This window comes from Pseudorca crassidens, chromosome Y, assembly GCF_039906515.1.
Source record: "Pseudorca crassidens isolate mPseCra1 chromosome Y, mPseCra1.hap1, whole genome shotgun sequence".
Taxonomy (NCBI): Eukaryota; Metazoa; Chordata; class Mammalia; order Artiodactyla; family Delphinidae; genus Pseudorca; species Pseudorca crassidens.
In genome coordinates, this window is record NC_090318.1 from 17,394,553 (window position 1) to 17,422,345 (window position 27,793).

General features: G+C 47.0%; 1 long non-coding RNA gene across 1 annotated transcript; it reads right to left on the bottom strand.

Annotated features, from left to right (window-relative positions):
• Positions 1 to 2,319: 2,319 nt before the first annotated feature.
• Positions 2,320 to 23,685, bottom strand: LOC137217827 (uncharacterized). Its single transcript, XR_010940281.1, has 3 exons — positions 23,600 to 23,685; positions 7,180 to 7,293; positions 2,320 to 2,508 (listed from the first exon to the last, which is right to left on the bottom strand). It is a non-coding gene; the product is annotated as an uncharacterized lncRNA (long non-coding RNA).
• Positions 23,686 to 27,793: the final 4,108 nt, after the last annotated feature.

Here is a 27,793-nt window from a genome sequence, read left to right on the forward strand (position 1 = left end):
AAAGACTTTCAGGGGCAACTCCCATTTTTTTCCACAATTAGAAAACGCTTTCATCACAATGATCAGGGCTCTCCCCACTTCGAACTGCACCCTCTCCCCACCTTTGAAGCAATACTTTGCCCAAGAAAAACCCACCAAATTTTTTCTGTATCAAATGGAAAACCCAACAAATCAATTTCTCTTCAGAAGATTGTCATAACTGTCCTGAGTCTATTTGCTAGTTATTGATGCTCTCCAGGTTGACACAGGAGAATTGTCCATCTGTTTCCTGGTTTGAACATGAACTAAATTTGTGAAGGCAAGGTTGTGACAACAGCCTCCCTTCTCCCGGGCAACAGATTATGATGCTACACACTCAGTTATTATACTACTGCAGAATCTGCTCAGAAGGAAGAGATAGCTGATCCCAGACTAACGAACGAGCTGAAAGAACAGCAACTGGCAGGATAATAAAATAACAGCTAACAGCAGTAATGCCAGGCACTACTTCAAGAACTCTATTAACACTTTTGATCTCAGCAAATTAATTCTTTCTAACATACCTCACTGTCACTTGAGCAAAGTTATCTATGCACAGACAGTAAAGAAAAATTTAACCAACTTGACTCTAGCACCACAACCTTATCTTCTTGAGCTGGGTTTCCCTGACTCATTGCCTGTATTTCCTGATATCCACACAGTTCATGGATTACATACAAGAGCAGAGTCTAGGCAATAAATACTTGGAATCCAAGCAGTCTATCTCCAGAGCCCATTCTTCTACCTCCTTCACCATAGTGTACTAGTGAGGAAATTGGGAACGAAGGAGATGGTGTAAATTCACAAAGGTTACAATTGTTGGAAACCATAGAATCATAGCATTTCAGGATTAAAATAAAACTTAAAACTATTAAACATAGTTATTCAAGTACTGCAAGAGAATATTTCTTAATATTCTGAAAAACAAAATAAAACAGATTAATAATTTATACCAAGCCTCTCAGCATTATGTGTCATGCCAAGAGCAAGAAAATCAAGCAAGTACAACTTGATCTTAATCTTTGAGCTTAATTTGGGCACTACACGTAAATCACATTTATTCCATAGCATTTCACTTACCATTTGTGAAAAAAATTATAAAGCCCCAAATTAAAATGATTACCTTCTGTTAATAACCAGGGTGAACCATATGGAAAGTAGAAAGTCTCAGGAAAAACATTTCGTCAAACACACACTTGGCCAAACACAACCTGCATGTCCCGTGTGGGCACCAACACTTTTGAAAACCAATGTGTGTGCCTGTGATTCCCACTTACCAAAATTCCTCTTCCTTGGTATCAGAAGGGAAGGTTTAGGCACATCAGAGTGTCTACAGAAGAGTTGAGGACTCTCTCCACTGCCCCTCTGGATCAGAGGTGCTTGTAAACAAAATTATTTTCTCCTTTCATTGTGCTAAGAAATCTTGTCTCCTCTCTACCTAAATAACTCTCCCACTGGTCTGAAACTCTCTAATACCAATAATTTATAGACATCAAAGTTTGCATGTGCCCCAGAATCCAGCTAAATGAACTCCAGGAGTGGGAATCTAAATGTAAGTACTTAAATTGGAAGCTGTGAAACTAGGTGAATTAGAATAGCCTAGATATTCATTAAAACATATTTTCTTCAATTGTACATCAACAAACTTCAATTAAAAGAATGCATCTCCTTCAGAGAATCGACTTTAGTGGGTCTGTGGTAGGGCAAAGGAACCTATATTTTAAACAAGTGTTCCAGGCAATTTTGATGCAGGAAGTTGATTCAAAGGCCACTGTGAAGAACACGGGTCTATATAAAATCATAGGCACTAGAGGGAGAGCAACCATCAAAGGGAGGGAATATAAAACACTGCAAAAGTGTGTAGAACAAGATGGCAGCTGCAGGCACTGGAAGAGGCAGGCCAAGGTGAGGAGGCATGAAAAGGACTACGGAACTACTAGTCGTTGGAGGTGGATGACTAGCAAAGATTAACTCTGCCTACCCAAAAAGTCTGCTTAGCTCTGTATATCCAGCTTACAAAATCATAACCCAGATATTAAAACCAATTCTAGATATAAAACATTCACATGGTATAGAATAGAAAGAAAGATAGTAATGGAAGGACTCATAGTTAACCTAGGGACACAGACTCCAAAAAGTCTCCAAAAACATAAGTGATATTTTGAAAAATCACCAATTTTTTCAATTTCAGATATAACACATTTTCTTCAGCTACGGGAAAATCCTCTCCTTGTTTTTCCAAGTCATGAGTAAACAAGAAAATGTTCTTTAAATCACTCCCTTTAAATATCTTACCTTCTATGTTGCCAGATTCCTGACAAAATCAATAGCATGCTTGCCACTATGATGATGCAAAACATCACACCAAATATAATAATCCAGACGGGCACAGATGGGCCAGTAGGTGGTGCAAGAGTGGAAGGAATTCTTAAAAATTCCAGAGTCTGGTCATTCAAAAAGAAGGCATTGTTGATCCGGTTCCTAATCATTCTAAAATACAATGATGATTAAAAACAAATGAAACAAGACAGAAGAAACATGAGAAACAGAAGGTATAACCCTATCTCCCCATGATTATAACTATCCATGATTATAACTATCTCTATAAACAGAGCATCCCCCTAGCAGGAGACTTCAGGTTGAACAGACAGTGTGATGAGGACCATCATGCTGTGGTTTTCTGTCTATAAGTGGCAGTGCTTGTTGCCAGAAAGATGCTTCTCTATGTACTACTGCCCTCCACTGTTGATAATGTCCTAGAAGTAACTGGAAGTCTTGAGCTTTGAGCTCTGCCCACCATGTTTTATTTCCTGAGAGGCAGCATCTAGATTAAAATGACAGAACTCTATTTAAGGTGCCTTACAAAAATACCAACAGCCTGAAAAGATAAAATAATATGCAAAAAGTGGGTGATAAATATGAGAAGAAAAAACAAAACCAGCAGGAGAAAAGAGAACACGAAGCCAGGAGCAGCTGCAAATCCATCAATTTGATCTTTTTTTTTTTTTCATTCAATTCAACAAACATTTGCTGGAAACTTACTAAGTACCAGATCCTGTGCTAGGTACTGGAGATACAAAATGAAATAAAAATACCCAAGAAGCTTACAGTCTAGAAGAGTGGCCCATCAGTCCCTCCACAATCACAGTGCAATCACAGTGCAAGGGGTAAATATGGGCACAGTGGGAGCACAGCAGAGGGGTAAGTACACAATAGTAAAATGTCAGAGCTGCTTTCCTAAGAAGGCAACTTTTGAGCTGTGCTTTGAGGGACAAGTAGGAGTTCTTTAGACCAAAGTGTGCAGCGAGCATAGGAATTGGAGACATGGTATGTAGTATGATTTGTTGCATCAGCTGCAAGTAGTTCCATATGACTAAAGTAAATGGTGCGTTAGGAGTCCAAAAGTCTAGAAAAATATGAAGGTAAATGCATTACTTTTCCCAGGGAAAATCTGTATTTTTGGTGGTAGTGGCACTTGGGAGGGGGAGGGGTTGGTGGCAGTTAGGGAGGGGTTGGTAGCAAAAACTTATTTGACTGAAACTATATTTCTAACTGGAATTTGCAAATTAGATGAGGAGATTTCTTGGACATACTGTGTGGCCTTTACTGAATTCACACTAGGCAAGCTGACTTCAACAACCTCTAGAGCAGCACTGAAACCAGAATATAATGTGAACCTTACGTGTGATGTCACATTTTCTAGGAGCTGCGTTTAAAAAAAAAAGTAAATAGTAACAGGGAAAATTAATTTTAATAACATATATTTTGGGACTTCCCGGTGGTCCAGTGGTTACGACTCTGAGCTTCCAATGTAGGGGACCCAGGTTCGATCCCTGGTCAGGGCACTGGATCCCACATGCCGCAACTAAAGATCCCACATGCTGCAACTAAAGCTCCCCTGTGCCGCAACTAAGACCCAGTACAGCCAAATAAATAAATACTTAAAAATATATATATATATTTTGCCCACTATATCCAAGAAAATATAATTTCAACATGTAATCAATTTTAAGTTGGTTCACATTTTATTTTGTGCTCAGTCGCTGAAATTTGGTGTGTACTTTACACTTAGAGCATATCTAACCTTGGACTAACTACATTTCAAGTGCTTGAGAGCCACATGTGGCTGGTGACTACTGATCCTGAACCTGAGAGTAAAAGCTGGAGAATCTCTGCAGACCAGCACCGGGGTATCAGGAAAGACCTCCTTTAGCAAATGAAAATCTGTGGGGAGGCCTGATTATTCATAAATGGGAAGGAGAATCCCAGCCAGGGAATCTGCAGCAGGGGATAATTTCCATGCAATTTTTGTCAAACTACGGAATGTCTTCTTTTTTCGTAACCTAATTTTGCTAACACGGTAACAAAAAGCTTCCCACAAAATAACGAACCCCACTACCAAGGTATAACAGACTAAAGTGAAAAGTTGCTCTGCATTCTCATTCTGTCTACCTGGTTGGTTAGCACTCAGGCTGATAAGAGGTTCTAGTTTAGTACAAACTATATCTCCACCTACCACTGAAATCCCCAAGAGGCGTCAATCACCATGGATATCTTCTAGCCAAGATTGGCCTTGAATAAGGCCAGGCCCTCAAAACAGATCAAAAGCAGACATCTTAGAACTGGTCTGTCATCCCCTCACCTAATTCCATAGGTGTGGATACTCTAGCAGACCGGGAGGAAAAAAAAAAAAAAATCACTGCATGTGCTGGCGGCATGCCTCCGTTCAAGTTGTCACTCTTTATTTTTCTAGGTGACCTGAGCAAATCAGTTAATCTCCCTGAGCCTCAATTTCCTCATTTATAAAGCAGGGATAATAATAACAGCTCACAAATGATTGGTGCTGATACTAAATGCCACAGATGCATCAGAACATGCCTTGTGAACCAGAAAATATTATGCAAGCATTAGGCGGAACTAGCATTATTTTGCCCAACCACATAGGCTCTTCAGCCTTGAAATTCCTACTACCTGCCTTCTAGGTACCATCTCCTTTCTTTTCACTCTATCCTTCCCTCTTGGTACTGTTTCCTTTATTTTCATACAATCCTGATGAGCCCTATCCATTCCCGGACATAAATTCCCATTCTATTGGCCATTCTCACCCCCTCAATAGCCCTTCCTACTAGGGCCTTTGAAACAGACATTGTGTTGTGAACATATTCATCTAGATTTTCGACCTTCACCGTAAACACTCACTCCTCCTCCTCACATTAACTGAAGCCTGCTTTAACCACAGTGCCTTCATTTTCCTTGTAGCCCTCCCTCATCACAGGGCTTGAATAAAAATCCCTTTTCTCATGAAATACAATATTCCTAATTCTTACTCCCTAAGTAGTGGCTCTTAGCAGTATTCTTACTGGCAAAAGCACAGAAACAATTTAGCTCAAACCTTGTTAGGGCTTCCCTGGTGGCGCAGTGGTTAAGAATCTGCCTGCCAATGCAGGGGACACGGGTTCAAGCCCTGGTCTGGGAAGATCCCACATGTCACGGAGCAACTAAGTCCGTGTGCCACAGCTACTGAGCCTGCGCTCTACAGCCTGCGAGCCACAACTACTGAAGCCTGTGCGCCTACAGCCCGTGCTCCCCAACAACAGAAGCCACCGCAATGAGAAGCCCGCGCACCGCAACGAAGAGCAGCCCCCGCTCGCCGCAACTAGAGAAAGCCTGCGCACAGCAACGAAGACCCAACGCAGCCAAAATAAATTTATTTATTTATTAAAAAAAACAAAACAAAGAAACCCTTGTTAAATCATTCCCCATGGGTATAGAGCCTCAATGCCTTTGCTTCAGCAAGGGAAACAGATGATTATTCACACAAAAACATTTGGCATTTGATTATACACTCATTATCTTAAACACTGATATTTTACAAAGAGCAGATGAGTTCTTTCACTAGATATTTCTCTTTGGTAACGAGAAAAAATATGCATTTCAGTAACTTGTAAATAAATCCTTTGTAAGAAGAGTGAACTTTGTTTCATTCTTTTTCAGGAAATAGTTTTATTTGTGAACTCATTCTTCCAATACACCTTTGCCCAACACCAATCATGTGTGGGATATGAAGTTTTGACACACATAAAGTGCATATTAATTGAAATAAAAACAAACTGCTTCCTCTGCTTCTGGGCAGAAAAGAATACATTTCACTTCTGAAAGTTTGTTATAATCCCAAGGAGAGGAGATGGGGAACTGTCAGGAAAAAATGGGTAAAACTTCAAAAGGGCAAAAAATATGACTGAGAGTCCTGCAAATCTACCTTTCTGGACAGTTTCCACCTTTTATTGTTTTTGAGTTATTTTGCATATGTGTAAGCTGGAGAAAACTGATACAATGTAAATGATTCTTGTCCACAGAAAATCAAGGTGAATTGTGTCTGGTGGAGCACCGTCAATGGATAGACTGGTGTATCTTTTAATAAATAAACATGACCATTCTTCAATTCCTGCATTTGCAAGCTGCCTTGAAGTCTCCTTTAAACTGGTTTTAACATCTTACTAGTTCCCTCATTAACTAATAAGATAATAAAATCTTTGATAGCATTCATTTTTAATTTGTATGAAAGTCATGCTTTTACCTTTTTTTCAAAAAATTATCTTTTAAAGGTAAAGACTTTCACTTTGCTGTACAGCAGAAACTAACACAACATTGTAAAGCAACTATACTCCCCTAAAAAAAAACCCAAAAAACACATAAGCATTTGGGCTCGAGAAGGCACATGATGAACCATCACACAATAGTGCCGTATAAGGTGTTCTCGCCAAAAGAAGACAGTACTAAACCTTCTTAGCTAATGTATAAACCAGGGCTTCTCAGCCACAGCACAATGGATATTTGGGGTTGAATAGTTCTTTGTTGTGAAGTGCTATCCTGAGCACAGGAGGATGTTAACTGGCGTCCCTAACTTCTGCCTACTCCGTCACCAGCACTGTACAACAACGTCTCCAGACATTGCCTAATGTTTCCTGGAGGCAAAACTGCCCCTGGATGAGAACCACTGATCTATACTAATCTCTATTCCAAGATAACAAAATGAAACCTTTGGCATCTTAATAAATAAATCACTTGGAACCAGAGAGAGAAGTCTTCAAAATCTATGAAAACAGCTGAATTAATCAATAACTTGATTCACCAGTGGAAGGCATATTTAGCGGTGATTACCTTATGGCTGGCTGTACCTCAACAGCAGGAAGGGTGTGATTCCTTGAAGGACTGGTAACCACAAACCAGAATGACACCCACTGGGTTACACTGCAAAGTAGGACGTGGGAAATTCTGCAGATGATGAGAAGAAAAAAAGTACATTATGAGTGAATAATACCAAATTGCATTAGACATTCCACTCTGGTGTTATTACCATCTTAAGAGGTGAAGAAATGTCCTACTAAGAAGAAAATAATATAGGAAATTTCCTTTATTTCAAAATCATAGACTTGGGGATCATTCCTAAAACAAGGAATCTACCAAAAAAGAAACAAAGGGAATGGCTCAGTAGAGGGCATTAGGTATCTCATTCTTCATCACCTGTTAGCTGACAGCATCCCTGTTTCTTCAACTCTTGGCCTCTCTCTCTGACACAAAATGCTTTTGTGTTTCCTCATCAGGATCTTCTCAGTGTCCTCTTCATTCAGCCTTCCACCTCTCAGAACCAGACAAATCTGTTGATCGAGGACTTGCTTCCTCTGTTGGCCACTGTTTCCACCCCTCTCCTACTCCAGTAACAGGGGTTGGCCCAACAACAGACCTCCAGACTGAAGTGCTGTAACATTTACCAGCAGGCTTTGGACACTGTTTTTGCGGGTACCTGCTCCCAACTATAAGTTGGAAATGGGCCTCACTCTAGTCTGTATACCTGGATCACCAGTAGAAGTGACAAGAAAGAAATGGCAATAGTGTTCAGTTAGACAGTCTATATATGAATGTATGAAATGTATGAACGTAGAAAAATAAGAGAAGAACCCAAAACAAACCAACGTTGTCAGAGCTAAAACATAAATCCTGAACGGCTTTCACCATATCCTTACAAGCAAAATTGCAAAAACTGACATTAGCAACCATTCTAGAAGAAACACACAGCCTCTGTAAAAATACAAGTAAATTCCCTCTTTTTCCTTAAAGGAGCATTCATTCAAGTGCATTTTGTTCATTTTTACAATAATGAAAGAGAGTGCCCCTCAGTCAATTTTCTGTAATTTTCAGGACCTGGTACAAATTATTATATTTTCTCCCTTTAAATGTCAAGGGCAAAAAGTGGAGGGCTCCCCCGCCACCCAGAGCCAAGCGCCTGGGCCAGCAGTGGGAGCTGAAGGATCCCCTATGCTCAGAATACAGGGGCGCCCCGCGAGGCCCCGAGCGAGGCCCCAAGTGAGTCCACGAGGCCCCGAGTGACTCCAAGAGGCCCCGAGTGACTCCGAGAGGCCCTGAGTCCGCGGGGCGCTGGCCTGACCCGCGCAGGACCTCGTGCCCAGAGGTTCTGACACCCCAACAGCCGTCCCACACCCGATGCCAACGGTCGCCTCAGCGCCGTTAAGCTTCGCGTCTACAGACTTCGGGGCCGCCCAGAAGCCAAAGCCCGTCGAAGGTCCGACCCCGCCGACCCGCGAGCATGGGCAGCTACCTGAGCAGGTACCTGGGCACGGCCAAGGCTACGCAGCCAGCCCACGCCCGGAAGCGCCAGTCCCTATGGTTCCCATGGACCGGGCCCACCCGCGGCACCTGTCTCCCGATGGGTCGGGACGGGTACCAAATCCTGGGACGCCGCCGCTAAGACAGCGGGCTCTGGTTCCACAGCAGGCCGCTGCCCGCAGCCCTGCGCAGCTGGAAGGACTACCCGGTCCGCGGGTCCTTGGTGCCCCAGGCCTGGAAGCGCCTTCCCAGTTGGCCGCCCCTCCGCACCTTCTTGGGGATGGGGATTCCCGGCCGTGGCAACGGTTTCACGATGAGGTCCCGGTGGAACGCCCGCCTCTCCTGCCACACGCAGAGCCTGGTGGGCGTCCGTACCGCCCCCGTTGAAAGCCTAAGCAGCTTGTCCACGTGTCCGCCCAGCCAGGAGTCCCCGGAACCCTGTGCCAAGGAGACCGCGCTGAGGGCCCTCAGCCGACGCGAGCAAGGACAAAGGCGGCTCGACGGGCCTCTGAGGTCTGAGAGCCCCGAGCCCAGGCTGTCGGCCTTCCGGCCCGTGTTGAGAAATGGAGTGCTCCCTGCCTTTGTGTCCAGGCTGGGGCCTCTGAGAAGAAGCATCTGCTCCCGGTACAACCGCCTCCGAGAAGAGGAAACAGAGCCCCTGCCAGACAGCAGCCCTGCCTACTGCTCACCCTGCTGTGAGGCCCCCCCCAACCCCCACCACCAACCCGATCCCCCTCACCTCCACCTGCACCCCCCCCACCCCAACCCCCACCACCGACCCAGAGCACAGTCTTGTATTTCGTTCATTAATATGCAACAAATTCCACTATTATAGCTTCCCAAGGGCAAGGATAAGCCTGGTTTTAGCTGCACTGCATCCCCAGCACCCAGCACGGGGCCTGCCCTCAGAGGATCCTGGGATAAGCAAGCCATGGTTTTCTTGTTGGTTCTTGGTTCCCTGACTCATAAATGGGCCATCATGCATCCAGTTGCATAATTAGAAACAAAAGCTTATCCTTGACCCGTTGTCCTCTCTTCCTTCTCAGCCCATCCCCGTGGCTCTGAAATCCCTTCCCTGCCCCCTCTATCCACCAATACACCATACTCCAAATAGCTATCATCTCCCACCTGCACTACTCCACCTGCTGCCCAACTGGGTCCTCCTCTCGACTCCAGGCGCCTGGACTCTCTGTCATCCACACTGTGGCCAAAGTGTCTTGTAAACACAAATTCTGTCATGACACTCCTTCCACGAAACTCCTCGTCGCTTTACAGATAATATCAACGACTTCCCTGATGGTGCAGTGGTTAGCAGCCCGCCTGGCAATGCAGGGGACGTGGGTTCGAGCCCTGGTCCGGGAAGACCCCACGTGCCATGGAGCAGCTAAGCCCGGGCGCCACAACTACTGAGGCTGCGCTCTAGAGCCCGTGAGCCGCAACTACTGAGCCCGCGTGCCACAACTACTGAGCCTGCGTTCTAGAGCCCGCGTGCCACAACTACGGAAGCCGGCATGCCTAGAGCCCGTGTTCTGCAACGAGAAGCCACCGCAATGAGAAGCCCGTGCGCAGCAACGAAGAGTAGCCCCCGCTCGCTGCAACTAGAGAAAAGCCCGTGCACAGCAACAAAGACCCAACGCAGCCAAAAATAAATAAATAAATGGATCCATTAATTTAAATAAATAAATAAATATATATATATATATATATATATATATATATATATATATATAAATAAAACATCAAAACTCCTCAACATAGCCCACACATTCTTTGGCCTGACCCTTCCTTCCGCCCGAAGCTCATCATGCACCATAGTCCTCCCCACTGCTCCACTTCCAGGCACCTTGCCCTCCTTCCACCCTTCACTCTCCCCAAGTTCTTTCCTATAATAAGCCTTTGCATGTGCTGGTCCCTCCACCCTCTTTCCTTTCATCCCCTGGTTCACTTTTACTCCTGCTTTAGACCTCACACAAATGCCAGTTCCTGCGGCCCCTCGTGAGGCCAAAGCCCCTACGTACTTCTCCTCCCTGTAATGCTTGTCAAGATTACACACTTGCATTTGGTTCATTAATATGCAACAAATTCCACTACTATAAGCTCCCCAAGGGCAAGGATAAGCCTGGTTTTAGCTGCACTGCATCCCCAGCACCCAGCACGGGGCCTGCCCTCAGAGGATCCTGGGATAAGCAACCCTACGCACTGGCAGAGATGGTGGATTCTGCAGTCAGACTGCCTGGGTTCAAACCTGACCCCTGCCCCTTGCTGACTTGACATCTTGAGTAGGCCACGTAACGTCTCTGCGCCTCAGTTTTCTCATCCACCTCATGAGAATGGGAATACCCATGCCACCTTCCTCAAAGGGTTGTTGTGAGGGCTAAATGAGCTGATGTGAGCAAAGTGATTAAGAGGGTCCCAGCTTGAAAAGTAAACTAAGTTCTCAAGGAATGCTGCCGGTTAGAATGATTATTACTCATGGAGCGAGCGAACAAAATGGTGGATACACTGATGTGTACAGATGGATGACTAATAAGGAAAAATATAAAGAAAAAGAAAAAGAAAATTATACCATTGGAATTTCTCTGTTTTCAAAATCATATACCTGGGGATCATTCTTAAATAAGGAATCGGACCAAAACAAGAATAACAACAGGAATTCATCAGTGAGCGGACAGTGTTAGGGATCTCATCCCCCACACTCACCAGCTGACCACACCGTGGCATCCCAAAACATGTGGCCTCTCTCTGACCTCAGAAACCTTCTGGGGCTTCCTCATTAAACTCTGTTTAGTGTCCTCACCATTCAACCATCCACCTGTCACATGTGGACAGAATCTGTTGACCGCTTTTGGATTCACTGCAGGCTTCTACTTTCCGTCTCCCATGCCAGCCATGGAGCTGGCCGAATAGGTCCCTTCTGCGTGTGCTTTTGAGGAAAATTTTCACAAGAGATTGATTCACACCACCGTGAACAGACCTCCAAACCTCAGCACTGTAATCAGTTACCCAACAGCCCTTGCAAAGTTTGTTTTGGAAGCAGGAAATTTTCAACTATTCATTATCAGTAGAAATGAAAGACGAGAAATCTTATTAGTGTTGAGAGAGAACACTATCTATCTGTGAATGGATGAGGACTGAAACCTTTAGGAGAGTCCACATGGAATCAGTGCTGTCCAGGTTAAAAAATAAGTCCCGAAAGGCTTTCACCAGGTCCTTAAGAATAAAATTACACAAAGTGACATTAGCAACCATTCTAGAAGAAACACACAGCCTCTGTAGAACAACAAGTAACTTCGCTCTTTTCCCTTAAAGGAGCATTCAAGTGCATTTTGTCCATTTTTACAGTAATGAAAGAGAGTGCCCTTCAGTCAATTTTCAGGACCTGGTACAAATTATTATATTTCCTCCCTTTAAATGTCAAGGGCAAAAAGTGGAAGGCTCCCCCGCCACCCAGAGCCAAGCGCCTGGGCCACCAGTGGGAGCTGAAGTATCCCCTATGCTCAGAACACAGGGGCGCCCCGCAAGGCCCCGAGGGGCTCCGCGAGGCACCGAGTGAGTCCGAGAGGCCCCGAGTGAGTCCGCGAGGCCCCGAGTGAGTCCGAGAGGCCCCGAGTGAGTCCGAGAGGCCCCGAGTGAGTCCGAGAGGCCCCGGCCTGGCGCGCGCAGGACCTCGTGCCCAGAGGTTCCAACGCCCCGCGAACCATCCCCCACCCCAATGCCAACGGTCGCCTCAGCGTCGTAAGCTTGACGTCTACAGACTTCGGGGCCGCCCAGAAGCCAAAGCCCGTCGAAGGTCCGACCCCACTGACCCGCGAGCATGGGCAGCTACCTGAGCAGGTACCTGGGCACGGCCAAGGCCACGCAGCCAGCCCACGCCCGGAAGCGCCGGTCCCCACGGTTCCCATGCACCGGGCCCGCCCGCGGCACCTGCCTCCCGATGGGCCAGGCCGGGTGCCAAATCCTGTGCCACCGCCGCCGCCGCCACCGCCGGGATCGCGGGCTCTGGTTCCGCAGCAGGCCGCTCCCCGCCATCCTGCGCAGCTGGAAGTACTACCCGGTCCGCGGGTCCTTGGTGCTCCAGGCCTGGAGGCGCCTTCCCAGAGGGCCGCCCCTCCGCACCTTCTCGAGGCTGGGGTTTTCCGGCCGTGGCAACGGTTTCACGATGAGGTCCCGGTGGAACGCCCGCCTCTCCTGCCACACGCAGAGCCTGGTGGGCGTCCGTACCGCCCCCGTTGAAAGCCTAAGCAGCTTGTCCACGTGTCCGCCCAGCCAGGAGTCCCCGGAACCCTGTGCCAAGGAGACCGCGCTGAGGGCCCTCAGCCGACGCGAGCAAGGACAAAGGCGGCTCGACGGGCCTCTGAGGTCTGAGAGCCCCGAGCCCAGGCTGTCGGCCTTCCGGCCCGTGTTGAGGAATGGAGTGGTCCCTGCCTTTGTGCCCAGGCCGAGGCCTCTGAGAAGAACCATCTGCTCCCGGTGCAACCGCCTCCGTGAAGAGGACACTGAGCCCCCGGCCTGACAGCAGCCCTGCCTGACGCCCACCCTGCTGTGAGGCCCGTCCCACACACCCCCACCGCCACACCCCCACCCGCAACCCCCCAACCCCCACCCCCCCACCCTCATCCCCACCCCCACCCCCACCCCCACCCCCAACCCCACCACCGGCCCAGGGCACAGTCACAGAGCCTCGCTGCAGAGATGGGAGCGGATCACCACTCCCGGGCCTGGGCCTCCTGCAGCCTGACGTCCCCCTTGAGTCCTGAGAGCCAAGGCCACCTCCTCCTGACACTCAAACCCACATTTCTTTTACCCAGCTGACCCCTGCCCTACCCCTGCCTGAGTCACTGGCACGGACCGCCAGGCCAGCTCCCTCCACTCCAGCCAGGAGCTGCCAAGCCCCAGAGCCACCTCTCCTACCTGCAGAGCCCGCCCCGAAGAAGCACCGCTGACGTCCAGGCCTGCACTCCCTCCTGCCCTCCCACCCTTGCTGCCTTTGCCCCTGAGAAGACTCTTCTCAGGAAGGCGTGCGTCTCCCCTACTGCCCACTTCATACGGTTTAAAGGTGGTTCTTATTTTAAATAATACTAAAATAGCTTCATTATCCTAGAGATTGTCATGGTCTTTCTTTCAAAGATTCAAACATTAGGATTTCATCCACATGATGGTTTCTCCACCCTGGCTCTGTTGGGGCCAGACAAGTCTTGTTTGTGGGGTGCAGACCTCTGCATTGTAGGGTTTTAGCAAAATCCCTGGTCTCTGTCCTCTAGGTGCCAGTAGATAATCCATATTGTAAACATACAACGCGTCTCCAGGCCCTGCCAGATGTTTGGGGGGCGAGGGGCGGGGCGCGCGGTGCACAATGACACTGGTGGAGAGCCACTGAGGGACAGTGCCCTCTACTGGCAGAAACATCACGCCCGGTCTCCCAAAATGTGCCTTTTTCAAAGACACAGAGAGGAACAAAATGAAGTGGTGTGTGCTTGGCAAAAACATATCCCCCACTTTGCAGAATGCTGTGGGGTGCGAATGACTCATGTTTTGGGCCTTATTAACAATCAGACAATGCGGTTTTTTAAAATGAGCTACTCATTTATCATCTTCAGTCTCGCAAAAATTGAAAAGTTAAAAAATATCAAATGCTGGAAATGATGCAGAGAACTGGAATCCCAGGCAGTGCTGTGGGTGTCGACAGGTCCAGCCCTTCTGAAGCGGCATTTGGAAGTGTTTCCTAGAACGCAGTGCGGCCACCAGAAACACTCTTACACACACACAGACACACACACACACACACACAAACACACACACACACAGACACAGACACACACACACACACACACACACACACACACACACACACACTGGTGAGGATGTTCTTCGCAGCCCCCTTTGTCAGAGCAGAGCATTGGAAGAACCTAAATGTCCACCAACAGGGGAAGGGATAAAGTAAATATGGTATTGCTATCAAGGGACTACTATTCCACAGATTAAAGGAAAGAAAGAGCCCAGGGTTTCTGCACTGTTCGGTCTGGGCCAGATAATTCTATGATGTGGATGCCCTGTGCGTTGCAGGATGTTTAGAAGCAAACCCGGCCTCTGTGGACTCGATATCATCAGGACCTCCTCCAGTAAAAACAATCACACATGTCTCCAGCCACTGCCAAACACTCGCTGAAGGACAAAAATCACCCCCAGTTGGGAACTACCGATCTAGAGTTACACATTTTTTTTAAACAGGTATATCTCAAAAATACACTGTCAAATGAAAAAGATGGGAAGTGGCATATTATGGGTAGCACAAGCCGTTTATATAAATCAAAAAATATATATATACAAAGTAATATTGCTAGCATAATACAGGGGGCCGGAAACCAAGTAAATGGTCATTTGGACACTTAGCCTGTATTGTTCTTTCCATCTAAAGCCACTTCAAATACTGTTCAAACATGAATTTCAAGGTTTCCCCTTTAGAGGGTCAGAGAATGAGCTGTAAACATAGCAAAGCCCCTTCTCCCTCCCATGGAGCACGCTTTCTAAGGGGGCAGAGACAGAAGGTAAACATTTAAATAAATGTACACACACTGACAGGTGGGGAGATGTGCTGTGAAGAAACCAAGGCAGGAGGAGGGATGCACACAAGCTGCATCGACACACTGTGGCCCAAGCGCTTCCTCTGTCCCCATCACCATGGAACCCGCTATCCCTTACTACGAATTCAAGTCCTTCATTCCGTGTTTCCACTGGGTGGCAACTCAGGCTTTAACACAGCACCTCAGCAAATAACAGGAAAATATGTTATCTACTTAGAAATAAAGATGTCCAAAACATTAAAATTGCTGGCTGAAAATATTAAACTCAACATTTTCAATGGAGACAGTTACTGTTACATACAAAACAACCTGGGCTGAAACTCTATAAATCAAGCTTTTATTCTGAAGTTTACTCCCTGCCATTTGCTAGACATGAGACAAGGCACTGCACTCTGCGTGAGTTACCAGAAAGGGCTTGAGACCTCCGTGTGTCAGTGAGGGTACGGTTAACTGCTTAGGGTCTTCCTCAGTAGAAGAGCAGTAAGTATCCCTCCTACATGATGGTTTAGCCAGGAAAAGTAAGTCAAAGGTTTTAAGCACACAAAACAGTAAGCTTCTGCTCTACAAATATCAACTACAGAAACAGAACTACAGAGATGTGTTTACATTTTGTTCCGATCCAGGCGGTTGAACTGGTAATGAGTAAACCCACTTCCCAAAGTAGCGAGCTTGTGGGGAAAGGGCCAGGGGAAAGCACAGCCCTGCTTCTGGAGCCAGCTGCAAGGCAGAGGCTGCAGAGGACGATGGAGACACCCCCGTGGGCTGGGGCTTCCTCCTTGTCTGGATGACCCTTTGGGAAATTAACGGATGTCCTGGCTACCTCAAGAGTAAGACACTGAGGTCCAACAAGAGATAAAATGCAGGCGGCCGGGAGCTCCTTCTACTGTGGCCATTCCCGCCACCTTCACCGTGGGAGTATCCGCCCAGGGGACTCAGGTGCAACACGAGGGAGAAATGGTGGGTGGGACACCGTCTGCTTGTGTCCACTGCAGCCCAGTAGACGGGGCCCTGGTTTAAGAGCCAGGACGTCGAGCATTCACTCACAGATGTTTACCGAGAGCTAACAAGGATTAGCCGCTATGGTTAGGGAGGGTTAGGAAAAGCGTTCTACTGCAGGGGCATTTAGATTGCACGACCCTGCCCGTAAGTGCCGGGTCTAGGAGTTTAGTGCTATTAAGACGCTTGAAGATCAAGGTCACAGTGTGAGCTCACCAGAAGATTAAAACCAAAGTGGGAGCCAAAACTCCCGAGATGCCCGGATCTGCCCACGAGGCTCCATGCTCCGTCGGAGAACAGACCCAGGACAGAGGGGAGGGCACAGGGCTTCTGGATTCCACGTGGTTTGTCCACAGTCTTTGTCAGGAGGGGCTCTAATTTCTACCCACAGTAGAGCTTCATAGTCTCCAAGCTTTGAGCACCGTTTTCAATTTTATCAGCTGAGCGTTCCCTGGGAGCCTATCAAACACTCTGTCCATCTGCAACACAAGACCTCTCTGGGCCCTGGGCCACGAGGCCAAGGCCCAAGTCCACCCTGCCCTGTGCGGCCCTGTATTCCTGAAGTGTGGCCCGTGTGGGCGCTCAGTGACTGTGATGTGACTAGGTGGATGAATGAACTAACAGAACGGAGTAATGAGCTCCACTGTTTTTACTCACTGTTTCTACATTACTCCAAGAGAGAGTAACTGAGAAAGTAAATTGGGCCAGCACGGCAATAACAGAAAAGGGAGGAAGGAAAGGAGGGAGATTACTTCCCTAAAACTTTGTTTCCCCAATCACAAATATTCAGACAACATAACACAGACAACTCTCTAGTGTAAGAAGACTCCTGAATATAGTGCAGATAGAGGTAGCCAAGAGGAAGTGTACATGTAAGGAAAGTGGGTGCTAAAGGGAGTACCACGAAGAGTGATTTTACGGGTTTCGGTAGATAATTTACTTGGCGACCAAAAGACGCAGATTCCTTCCAGTGATAGATTATGTCCAACCAGCGTGACTTCTTCCACGCCCTTTCTTCTAAATGTGACCACACTGAATGTCCTCTAAGATTTGCACAAAATGAAACATTAATCAGCCGACAGCACTTACTGAACTAAACGTGTCTTTCAAAGTATGTTTTGATGTAATGAATAAACTGAAATGCCTAAATCTTACAAAGTTCTCCTCACAAGAAAAAAGATTACATCACGATGCACGGTGACGGATGTTAACTAGACTTACTGAGGTGATCATTTCACAATACACACAAATATCAAATCATTGTGCCGTACACCCGCAACTAATACAACGGGATCTGTCCATTATACCTCAATAAAAATAATAAATAAGTAAATGACTGAAATGGCATCAGCACAGCTAAACAGCAAACCTACACTTTCAAGATCTGTAAATATAGATGGGTCTGATGGAACTCTTTGTATTCACTGGAATAACAATTTTGTCCGACTGCTTCGCAAAGCTGTAGTATTTACACATATACAGTCGCTCCTGTCAGCAAATCACTAAAAGGGTAGAAAGGGCCACTCCCATCCCTCAAGTGTGGGGAGCCCTGGTCTGAAGGTAACTGTCTCAGAACTGGCTCCACTGCCACTCCTCATCAGTGGCGCCAGACAGGGCCAACTAGGGTGGGAAGGATCGGGCTCTTGTTTCTGGAAATCAAAGGACTAAACAGGAGCTGGGCTGCTGTTTAACAGGCACGAGACCGTTAATCCCCTTACCGTGGATACAAGAGCATGTCGTTCGTTCTTAGATCACAAGGCTTATCCTTGAATAATTAGGCAGAGGAAGAAATCCATTCCGTGCCCTACATCATGTTACTCAGAAAGGGAACGCTAGGCCTGAGTTAGACTTCTGCCTCTCCTGCTAAAAATGATAAATTATTCTAAACAACCAATATTGGAGTAAACCAGGCAACTAGATTTCTCAGTTTTCCTGGAAAATAGACTAAAGTTTAAACTCAATCGTATTTTCCTGAGATAATACTTTCAACATTTAAAAATTCCTATGAAACTATTTCAGAAAACCTGGCCTAAACCTTATTATAAAAACTTGAAAACACCTGTTTACCATCTTCAATCAAAGTCCCAAGAAACCTTCAAGTAATCTGATCCAATGAAACCAGAACTTTCTACTTTCAGACAACATAAACTTGTCCTTCCCTCTTCCGTTCTACTTTTAAGAAAATCCAGGGAAGAGCAAGAAAACCACTGGATATCAAGATTTGTAAGTAATGCTTTCAAAGGAACTGTCTTGTTTCTGTCACATTTCGTCCGTCTTCCATGACTCCCAGGGCCGGCTTCTTGGGTGTGGGCCTGTGCTGTGTGCGACCTGGATTTACCCATCATTTACATCTCAGGGCCTACCTAGCAGCCTACACAGCAGGCTTCCAACAGAGGTTACTTAATTCTCTGGCCCCCATCCAGCAGTGTAGGGCACAGGCGGCCTCAGGGGAGCGCCGTGAAGAAGAGGCTTCTGCTTCTCACGCCACTGCCTTGGGCGCTCTGTCAGCTCTTTCTCTCCCTCACTCCCTGACAGCATCTCGAGGAGGCGCGATGGAGCGTGCCTGTCACTTCTGGCCCTTAAAGAGCTCAGGCCGGTCTGGTCTGATCAAAACCTAGACGAACTGTCTTCCCGCCCCTAACACAGGGCTTCCCTCGCCCCGGCCGTGCTGGCCTCAGAGGCCTGCTCTGTTCTTTTACTCTCCTGGCTCCACCCCTCCTGCGCTTCGCCCCTTACCTCCCCGCAGTCCCGCTCACCGGGGGATGGAAAAGGGAGGTGGGAGAGCGCGGGGATCCGACAGGAGAGAAAAAGGCAAGCTTCTTTTCCTCTAGCCAGGCTCCTTGTGCTGCCCTCTGGCCGCTGGTGGACCCTGCCGGGGCGGGTCCTAGCGTTCTCCACCCAGAGTGCACCCGGGGGGCCTCAGGAGACCGTCTGGGGACCTGTGCACTGCCCCTTCCCCTGACAAGGACGACGCACTCTGGCCAGGGCCGAAGGCTTCCATCTCGCCCCTCCCTGCCCGCTCCGCCGCCTTCCCTTTGCCCTGCACTTGGATCTCGGGCCCCACAGGCAGCGACTCGTGCAGCTCCCTCCGGAGGCCTCTGCTTGGCCCCGGGCCGGGCGGGCAGCCGCCCCAGTGCAGGCAGCCGTCCCAGTGCAGGCTGTTGGCAAAGCCGCCCTCTCTCACCCAGCCATGGAGGCTCAAGCCAGCCTTTGCCTTCAGACTTCTCCAGCTAAGAGGCAGGCGCCGGTTTCTGTTCCACCCACGGGACAGTGGCAGTGGCTGGGGACACCATCACGGTGGCTCGCGCTCCAGGTGCTGCTACTCCGGTGGCAGTTGGAAGTGGCCCTGGGAACGTCTGCGAGCTGGGGAGGGATGTGCCCCTCTCTCCTCTCGCAGACGCAGACGACTCCTCTCTCTGCTAGCAGCTCTGCCTGACCTGAGGTGGGCAGGGGAACATGCAAGGGGGCCACTAGTGTGGCCTGGGCGCTAGTGGGCGCCCATCACATGGACCCAGCTGTCAGCTCCCAGCGGGCTGCGTGGTGCACCCGCACCGGGACCCATCCCCGCCCCTGTCCTGCGGGGAAGGCCGTGGACACGCCGCACCCGCTCTGCAGGGCCTCGCCCTCTGCCTCTCAGAACCTCGACCTTCTCTTCCACCGCCCGCTTGGGGTCATGGTGACTGGACCCGTTCAGCTCTCCTGCAAGTCCTTCATGGATGTGGCCAGGACCTCACTTTAGGAAGAACACCCTCTGGCAGAGTCAATCCAGCTTATACTGGGTCAAGGGTAGGCTGGCGGTACGTTCCCAAATATGCAGAGGAGACACTGAGCCCTGTGTCACTGGAGGTGATCGCGCTTGATATGAGATACCGTAGTTAGGACTGAGTGAAAGGTGGGACGAAGAGTCTTCATTACTCTGTTCATTATTTGACTATCTTTAGTGAGTTACTCTTTACATCTTCCACCCAGTGCATCTCAGTAGCTCTAAGTTTTCTGCACTATCCATAGAAATAAGCAGTGACAGGATAGGAAAAAAACGATTTAAAAAACCGGCCAATGTTCAAGATTTGAATCCCTAAAGCCATCCTAACAGGCATACTTCCCACCCTCTAGAATCCACTCTGCCTCACACTGGCACCAAAAGACCTCGGAAAAGCACATTTAAAATCGGATCCATTTGCCAAGCTAGTGGTGCCTTTCTATTACCCACCACACTCGGGAGAGGCAGCCTGTCTGGGAAGTTGTTTTCAATTCATCTTGCATTGTGTGGTGCCCTTTCCCATAGAGGAAACCTGCTCATGTAAAGAAGCAGCCACCGTTAGGCGGCAGCACTTGTACTGCATCTTAAACACATCCCGATTCGTGAGGCAGCCCTCATCGCTCAGCCGCCTGAGAGCAGTACTGCTGGGACTCAAGCTGCCTGAGCATTTACAGGAAAACAATTTGTTGACCCCAATCTAGGTTTGCACTTTTCAATTTTTCAACTGACCTTGGCAACAAAAGCCTCTATATAGCCTATGCACCCAGTTCCAATTAAAACACCTTTGCAAATAAACCAGATTACATATTCACAGACTCCTACAATGTCCGGGTTCCGAAAAATCAAATTCCCAAAGTGAATTCCTCAAAACTAATCTGAAATGTTACATATTTAAATTAACTTTTCCTAAGAATGGAAACGTGATACAACATAGTCATTTACAAGGCGAAATTTAGGTACTAAGAGGAAGTAATGATACAATGAACACAGCGATGTATAAAATCTGTTGATGAAAAATGACAATAAGATAAAAAGCGACTAGTTGAGGGGCTAGCATTGTGAGATGACCAGCGGCTGTTTTCCTTATATTTTTCAGGTATAGTTTTTATGTACAATATTATATACGTTTCAGGTGTACAACACAGTGATTCACAATTTTAAAGGCTGTAACTCCATTTATAGTAGTTATAAACTACTGGCTATATTCTCTGTGCTGTATAATATATCCTTGTAGCTTATTTATTTTATATAGATATTAATATATAGATATTAATTTATGAATATATTTGTTTATGTTATATATAGTAGTTTGTACCTCTTAACCCCCTACCCCTATCTTGCCCCTCCCCCTTCCCTCTCCCCAGCGGGAACCACTAGCTTGTTCTCTATATCTCAGTGTGTTTCTTTTTGTTATACTCACTACTTTATTTTGCAGATTCCACATATAAGTGATAACATACAGCACTCGTCCTATTATTTCACTAAGCATAATAGCCTCCCAAGTCCATCCGCGTTGTTGCAAATGGGAAATTTTCATTCTCTTTTTCGGTTGAGTAGTATTCCATTGTATGTATATGTATAAACGTAGACGTATGTGTGTGTGTGTGTGTGTGTGTGTGTGTGTGTGTGTGTGTGTACACATCTTCTTTATCCATCCTTCTGTTGATGAACACTTAGGTGGCTTCCATGTCTTGGCTATTGTAAATAACACTGCTGTGTACATTGGAGTGCATGTATCTTTTTGAGTTAGGGTTTTTCTTTTTCTCTGATATGTACCCAGGAATGGAACTGCGGGGTCATATGGTAGTTCTATGTTTAGTTTTTTGAGAAACCTCCATACAGTTTTCCACAGTGGCTGTACAATTTACGTCCCCACCAACGGTGCACATGGGTTCCCTCTTCTCCTTATATTTTTCCTTTTTTATTTTTTGGAAGGCAATCTTCTCATTTTAATTTTTAAAAGGTTATTATAAATTGTTTTGGAAAGAGTGCTTCCGTTTAAACGCATAGGATAAAGGCAAATATATCTTTTCTAAAAATCTATAAAACAGGAGTAAAGTTCACGTAGGGCATCATTTTGTTTTACCTCACACCTCCTTCTTTTAATTTTTTGAATCATGTGAATACGTTACGTATCTTAAAATACATACGTGTGTTGCGATATATATGCGTGTGTTTGTGTACACGTAAATCCACGTATCATATGTTTCTTTTGCTGCCCCCAATTTTTCTCTTCTGTTCTATCCCTTATATTCACAGCCCATGCATAATACGTTGTGGGTCTGAGGAAGACAATCAACAGAAACCCTCTTTGCCAAGTTCTCGGTAAAATTAAGACAAAAGAATGAAGCAGACAGGAGACCAAAATAAAAGGCTGCGTTGGAGGATATGACTTTTATCAGCGGGCAAATTTCCTTCCTAATTTTAAGAATATCCTGCGATGAGATTAATTCATCTATAGTGACCCAGGCAGAGCTGAACCGAGGCAGGTCTCACCATATTCTGGTGTAATATGCAAGATACTTAACACCTTACGATCTGGCACCTAACAATCTAAACAGTCTACAGCTACAGACAGCACGGACAGCCGCGTGGGTGTGTAAGCTTGCCCAGGCAGGGCCTGATTCTGTACTTAGTGTGGGGGGCAGCGCAGAAAAAATGCGTGCTGAGGGCAGGCCGGCTCCTCAAGAGAAGCAAACCCATGCCCAGTTTATCCCTCCAGCCCACCAATCAAATCAGTCATTTCACCTCTCAAGGGAAGAGTGAAGTAAGGGAGTAGAGAGAAACCAGGAGTGTTACCCTAATCACAAATGGAGATGGAAGGAAACACCACAAATAGGGAAGAATCCTTCGGAAGAACAGATTCAAATGTAAAACTATTAAAAGTTGTACTACGGCTTTGAAGAAAATAAACAAGGTGCTACGACAGATACCAACGGTGCGATGAACCTATACATATGTAAGTTATTTTCAAAATGAGTGCTATGCACTTATCCCCTTGCCCCCCTCCAAGTTCATATGTTCAAGTCCTAACCCCTAATGTGAATGTATTAATATTTGCAGATAGGGCCTATAAGGAGATAATTACAGTTAAATGAGGTCATATGGTGGAGCCCTGATAGAGAGGATTAGCGCCCTCATCCAAAAAGGCACCAGAATGCTCGCTCTCCCCGCTGCCACTTCCCGCTCAACAAAGAAGAGGTCATGTGAGCCTACAAAGATTTGGTGTTGCCTACAAGCTGAAAGAAGAGGCCTCAGAATGAAACCTACCTTGTCAGCATCTTAATCTTCAACTTATATGACTTCAACTTATAATATTATATATATATATAGAGAGAGAGAGAGAGAAAGAGAGAGAGAAATGTACATAGCTTATGACATGTAACTACAAAGTTTTATATTTATCTTCATAGTGCCTATTGAATGAAGAGCATTGTTAGAACATGATATGAACTATAAGCTGAGCTAGATTATAAAGGTTCTTTTTAATGCTGAATTAAAACGTGGGTCCCTTAAAAATTAGATGTATACCTTATTTTCAAGATTGAGTTTTGAATTAATGTCCTGTCTCAAATAATACTTGCAAACAATCAATTTAGACTTTTCATTGCTTACTTACTCAGTTGCTTCTCTGTTGGGAACTCTTCTCACGGAGAAAGCCACCATCGCTTTGAAGAGATAGTCTTCATTTGTATCCCAGGCGTACTGAAAGAGAAGTAAAACCGAAGGTCAAGTGAAGAGGCATGGGGTAAAAATTGGTCCACTGGGTTCTAACTGTGGCCACACTGGTGTTGGTGTGTGTGTGTGTGTGTGTGTCTGTCTGCGTCTCTCTCTCATCTTCCTCATACAATAAAGACTGGAGACCATGATAAATCATGTCACCATAATGTTCAGGATAGAGTTTCCCAGCTATTCTATCACTGTAAGTGTGGTGTGTTTCCCATTGCATTATCTTCTTCCAAATCTGCAGTACTAGTAGCCAGTCAACAAACAGGTAATCCGCACATCTCATCCCGGACATAAACAGTTGATTCCCTTCTTCCCTTTCACCTTTCTCTCATAAACTGACTCCCCTTCTCAGCTTCCTTCCCTTTATTAACTCCGGTACAATTTTACTTTTTATATTCTTAGCTGAAAACTTGAGTGTATGTGTGTATTATGGGCTGAATTGTACCCCCCTACAAAGAAATTCATATGTTAAATTCCTAACCCCCCAGTACCTCAGAATGGAACCAATATATATGGAGATAGTGTCTTTACAGAGGTGATCAGGTTACAATCAGATCACTAGGGTGGGCCCTAATCCAATATGACGGGTGTCCTTGAAAGAACAGGAAATTTGTCACAGACACATACAGAGGGAAGACGTGTAGACACAGGGAGAACACAGCCATCTAGAAGCCAACGGGAGAGGCCTGGAACACATCCCTCCCTCACAGAACTCAGAAGGAACCGACCCCGCTGACACCTTGATCTTGGACTTCCAGCCTCCAGAACGAGAGAAAACAAATTTCTGTCGTTTAAGCCACTCAATCTGTGGTACTGTGTTTCAGCAGCCCTAGCAAACTGAAGTGGCTGACCCCACATTTTAGGTGGTAATCAAGTGTAACTGGAGAAAATCACAAAACAGGTTCTGTGGCTTAACTCTAAACTCACGATGACCTACTCCCAGATTGCCCGGGATCCCCTTAGGATTCTCCGTCAGTTTTCTCTCTCTCGTGGTTCACAATGACTATTTCAAAGCTCCTTCAGGCCTCCCCAAATCTCAGTGCTTCCCTCAAACCTCACTCTCACTAGGCGCTCTTGTTTTATAAGTTACTGATACATCTCGAGTCATCCACTTACACTCCCCCGCCCTCCTGACACCAAGTACAAAACTTCCCCCATAGGCACATGTCTTATCCACATCCTCCCCCGAAGGGCCAGATGTGGTGTTTCTCCTCCTGTCAACGGCTGTTCTGTCCACCTCTATTAGGAACGCTTCCATTCGGCCCTTCCCAGGATCTAAACAATACAGTTTTCCCCTCGCTTCTGTGCATTCAGTGCTGACTGGAGGCTGTCCATTGACTCTGAACCATGCGCAACTCTTTCCGATTAAAACAACAGCAAAACGAAATCACTTTATTCAGTCCTCCTTCTTCTACCCATTGCTGTCTCTCTCCTGCCCTTCAGAGCCAAAATTCCCAAAGGAGTTGTCCATCCTTCTGTCTTTACACGGTCACTGCCCACTTACTCTTTTCTTTTAATATAAATTTATTTATTTTATTTATTTGTGGCTGTGTTGGGTCTTCGTTGTTGTGCGTGGGCTTTTCTCTAGTTGCGGCGAGCAGGGGCTACTCTTCGTTGCGGTGAGCGGGCCTCTCATTGCGGTGGCTTCTCTTGTTGCGGAGCACGGGCTCTAGGCACGCGGGCTCAGTAGTTGTGGCACATGGGCTTCAGTAGTTGTGGCTCACGGGCTCTAGAGCGCAGGCTCAGTAGTTGTGGCACACGGGCTTAGCTGCTCCGCAGCATGTGGGATCTTCCTGGACCAGGGCTCAAACCAGTGTGCCCTGCATCGGCAGGCAGATTCTTAACCACTGCGCCACCAGGGAAGCCCCACTGCCCACTTATTCTTAATCTCCTCCACCATCTGCTTTCCAATCCCTCCACTCCACAAAGCGGCTCTCTCACGTTACCAATGACCCAATGAGCGGTTTCCAGTCACGCCTCGCTTGGCCTCTCAACAGCACATTTGATGCTCTTGAACAGTCCCTTCATCCGAAAGCACTCTCTTCCCTTTCGTGATACAGTATCGTCCTGGTTGTCCTCCTGCCCCTCTGCCTCCTTTGCAGGTTCACCCTCCTCTACAAGGGCCTTAAGCTTTCAAGAATCGCTAAGCTCAAGGCTCGCCCCTCTCCTCTTGCCACCCTCCGCTTTCTCCCTCAGCACTGTCATTACCACCTCAGTGCAGGTGACGCAGGAACGTGTATCTCAAGCCAGCTCTGTCCTTGCCTGTTTGTCAATAATACCTCAAACTCAGTAAGTCCAAAATTAAAGCCATGGTTTTCTTGTTGGTTCTTGGTTCCCTGACTCATAAATGGGCCATCATGCATCCAGTTGCATAATTAGAAACAAAAGCTTATCCTTGACCCGTTGTCCTCTCTTCCTTCTCAGCCCATCCCCGTGGCTCTGAAATCCCTTCCCTGCCCCCTCTATCCACCAATACACCATACTCCAAATAGCTATCATCTCCCACCTGCACTACTCCACCTGCTGCCCAACTGGGTCCTCCTCTCGACTCCAGGCGCCTGGACTCTCTGTCTTCCACACTGTGGCCAAAGTGTCTTGTAAACACAAATTCTGTCATGACACTCCTTCCACGAAACTCCTCGTCGCTTTACAGATAATATCAACGACTTCCCTGATGGTGCAGTGGTTAGCAGCCCGCCTGGCAATGCAGGGGACATGGGTTCGAGCCCTGGTCCGGGAAGACCCCACGTGCCATGGAGCAGCTAAGCCCGGGCGCCACAACTACTGAGGCTGCGCTCTAGAGCCCGTGAGCCGCAACTACTGAGCCCGCGTGCCACAACTACTGAGCCTGCGTTCTAGAGCCCGCGTGCCACAACTACGGAAGCCGGCATGCCTAGAGCCCGTGTTCTGCAACGAGAAGCCACCGCAATGAGAAGCCCGTGCGCAGCAACGCAGAGTAGCCCCCGCTCGCTGCAACTAGAGAAAAGCCCGTGCACAGCAACAAAGACCCAACGCAGCCAAAAATAAATAAATAAATGGATCCATTAATTTAAATAAATAAATATATATATATATATATATATATATATATATAAATAAAACATCAAAACTCCTCAACACAGCCCACACATTCTTTGGCCTGACCCTTCCTTCCGCCCGAAGCTCATCATGCACCATAGTCCTCCCCACTGCTCCACTTCCAGGCACCTTGCCCTCCTTCCACCCTTCACTCTCCCCAAGTTCTTTCCTATAATAAGCCTTTGCATGTGCTGGTCCCTCCACCCTCTTTCCTTTCATCCCCTGGTTCACTTTTACTCCTGCTTTAGACCTCACACAAATGCCAGTTCCTGCGGCCCCTCGTGAGGCCAAAGCCCCTACGTACTTCTCCTCCCTGTAATGCTTGTCAAGATTACACACTTGCATTTGGTTCATTAATATGCAACAAATTCCACTACTATAAGCTCCCCAAGGGCAAGGATAAGCCTGGTTTTAGCTGCACTGCATCCCCAGCACCCAGCACAGGGCCTGCCCTCAGAGGATCCTGGGATAAGCAACCCTACGCACTGGCAGAGATGGTGGATTCTGCAGTCAGACTGCCTGGGTTCAAACCTGACCCCTGCCCCTTGCTGACTTGACATCTTGAGTAGGCCACGTAACGTCTCTGCGCCTCAGTTTTCTCATCCACCTCATGAGAATGGGAATACCCATGCCACCTTCCTCAAAGGGTTGTTGTGAGGGCTAAATGAGCTGATGTGAGCAAAGTGATTAAGAGGGTCCCAGCTTGAAAAGTAAACTAAGTTCTCAAGGAATGCTGCCGGTTAGAATGATTATTACTCATGGAGCGAGCGAACAAAATGGTGGATACACTGATGTGTACAGATGGATGACTAATAAGGAAAAATATAAAGAAAAAGAAAAAGAAAATTATACCATTGGAATTTCTCTGTTTTCAAAATCATATACCTGGGGATCATTCTTAAATAAGGAATCGGACCAAAACAAGAATAACAACAGGAATTCATCAGTGAGCGGACAGTGTTAGGGATCTCATCCCCCACACTCACCAGCTGACCACACCGTGGCA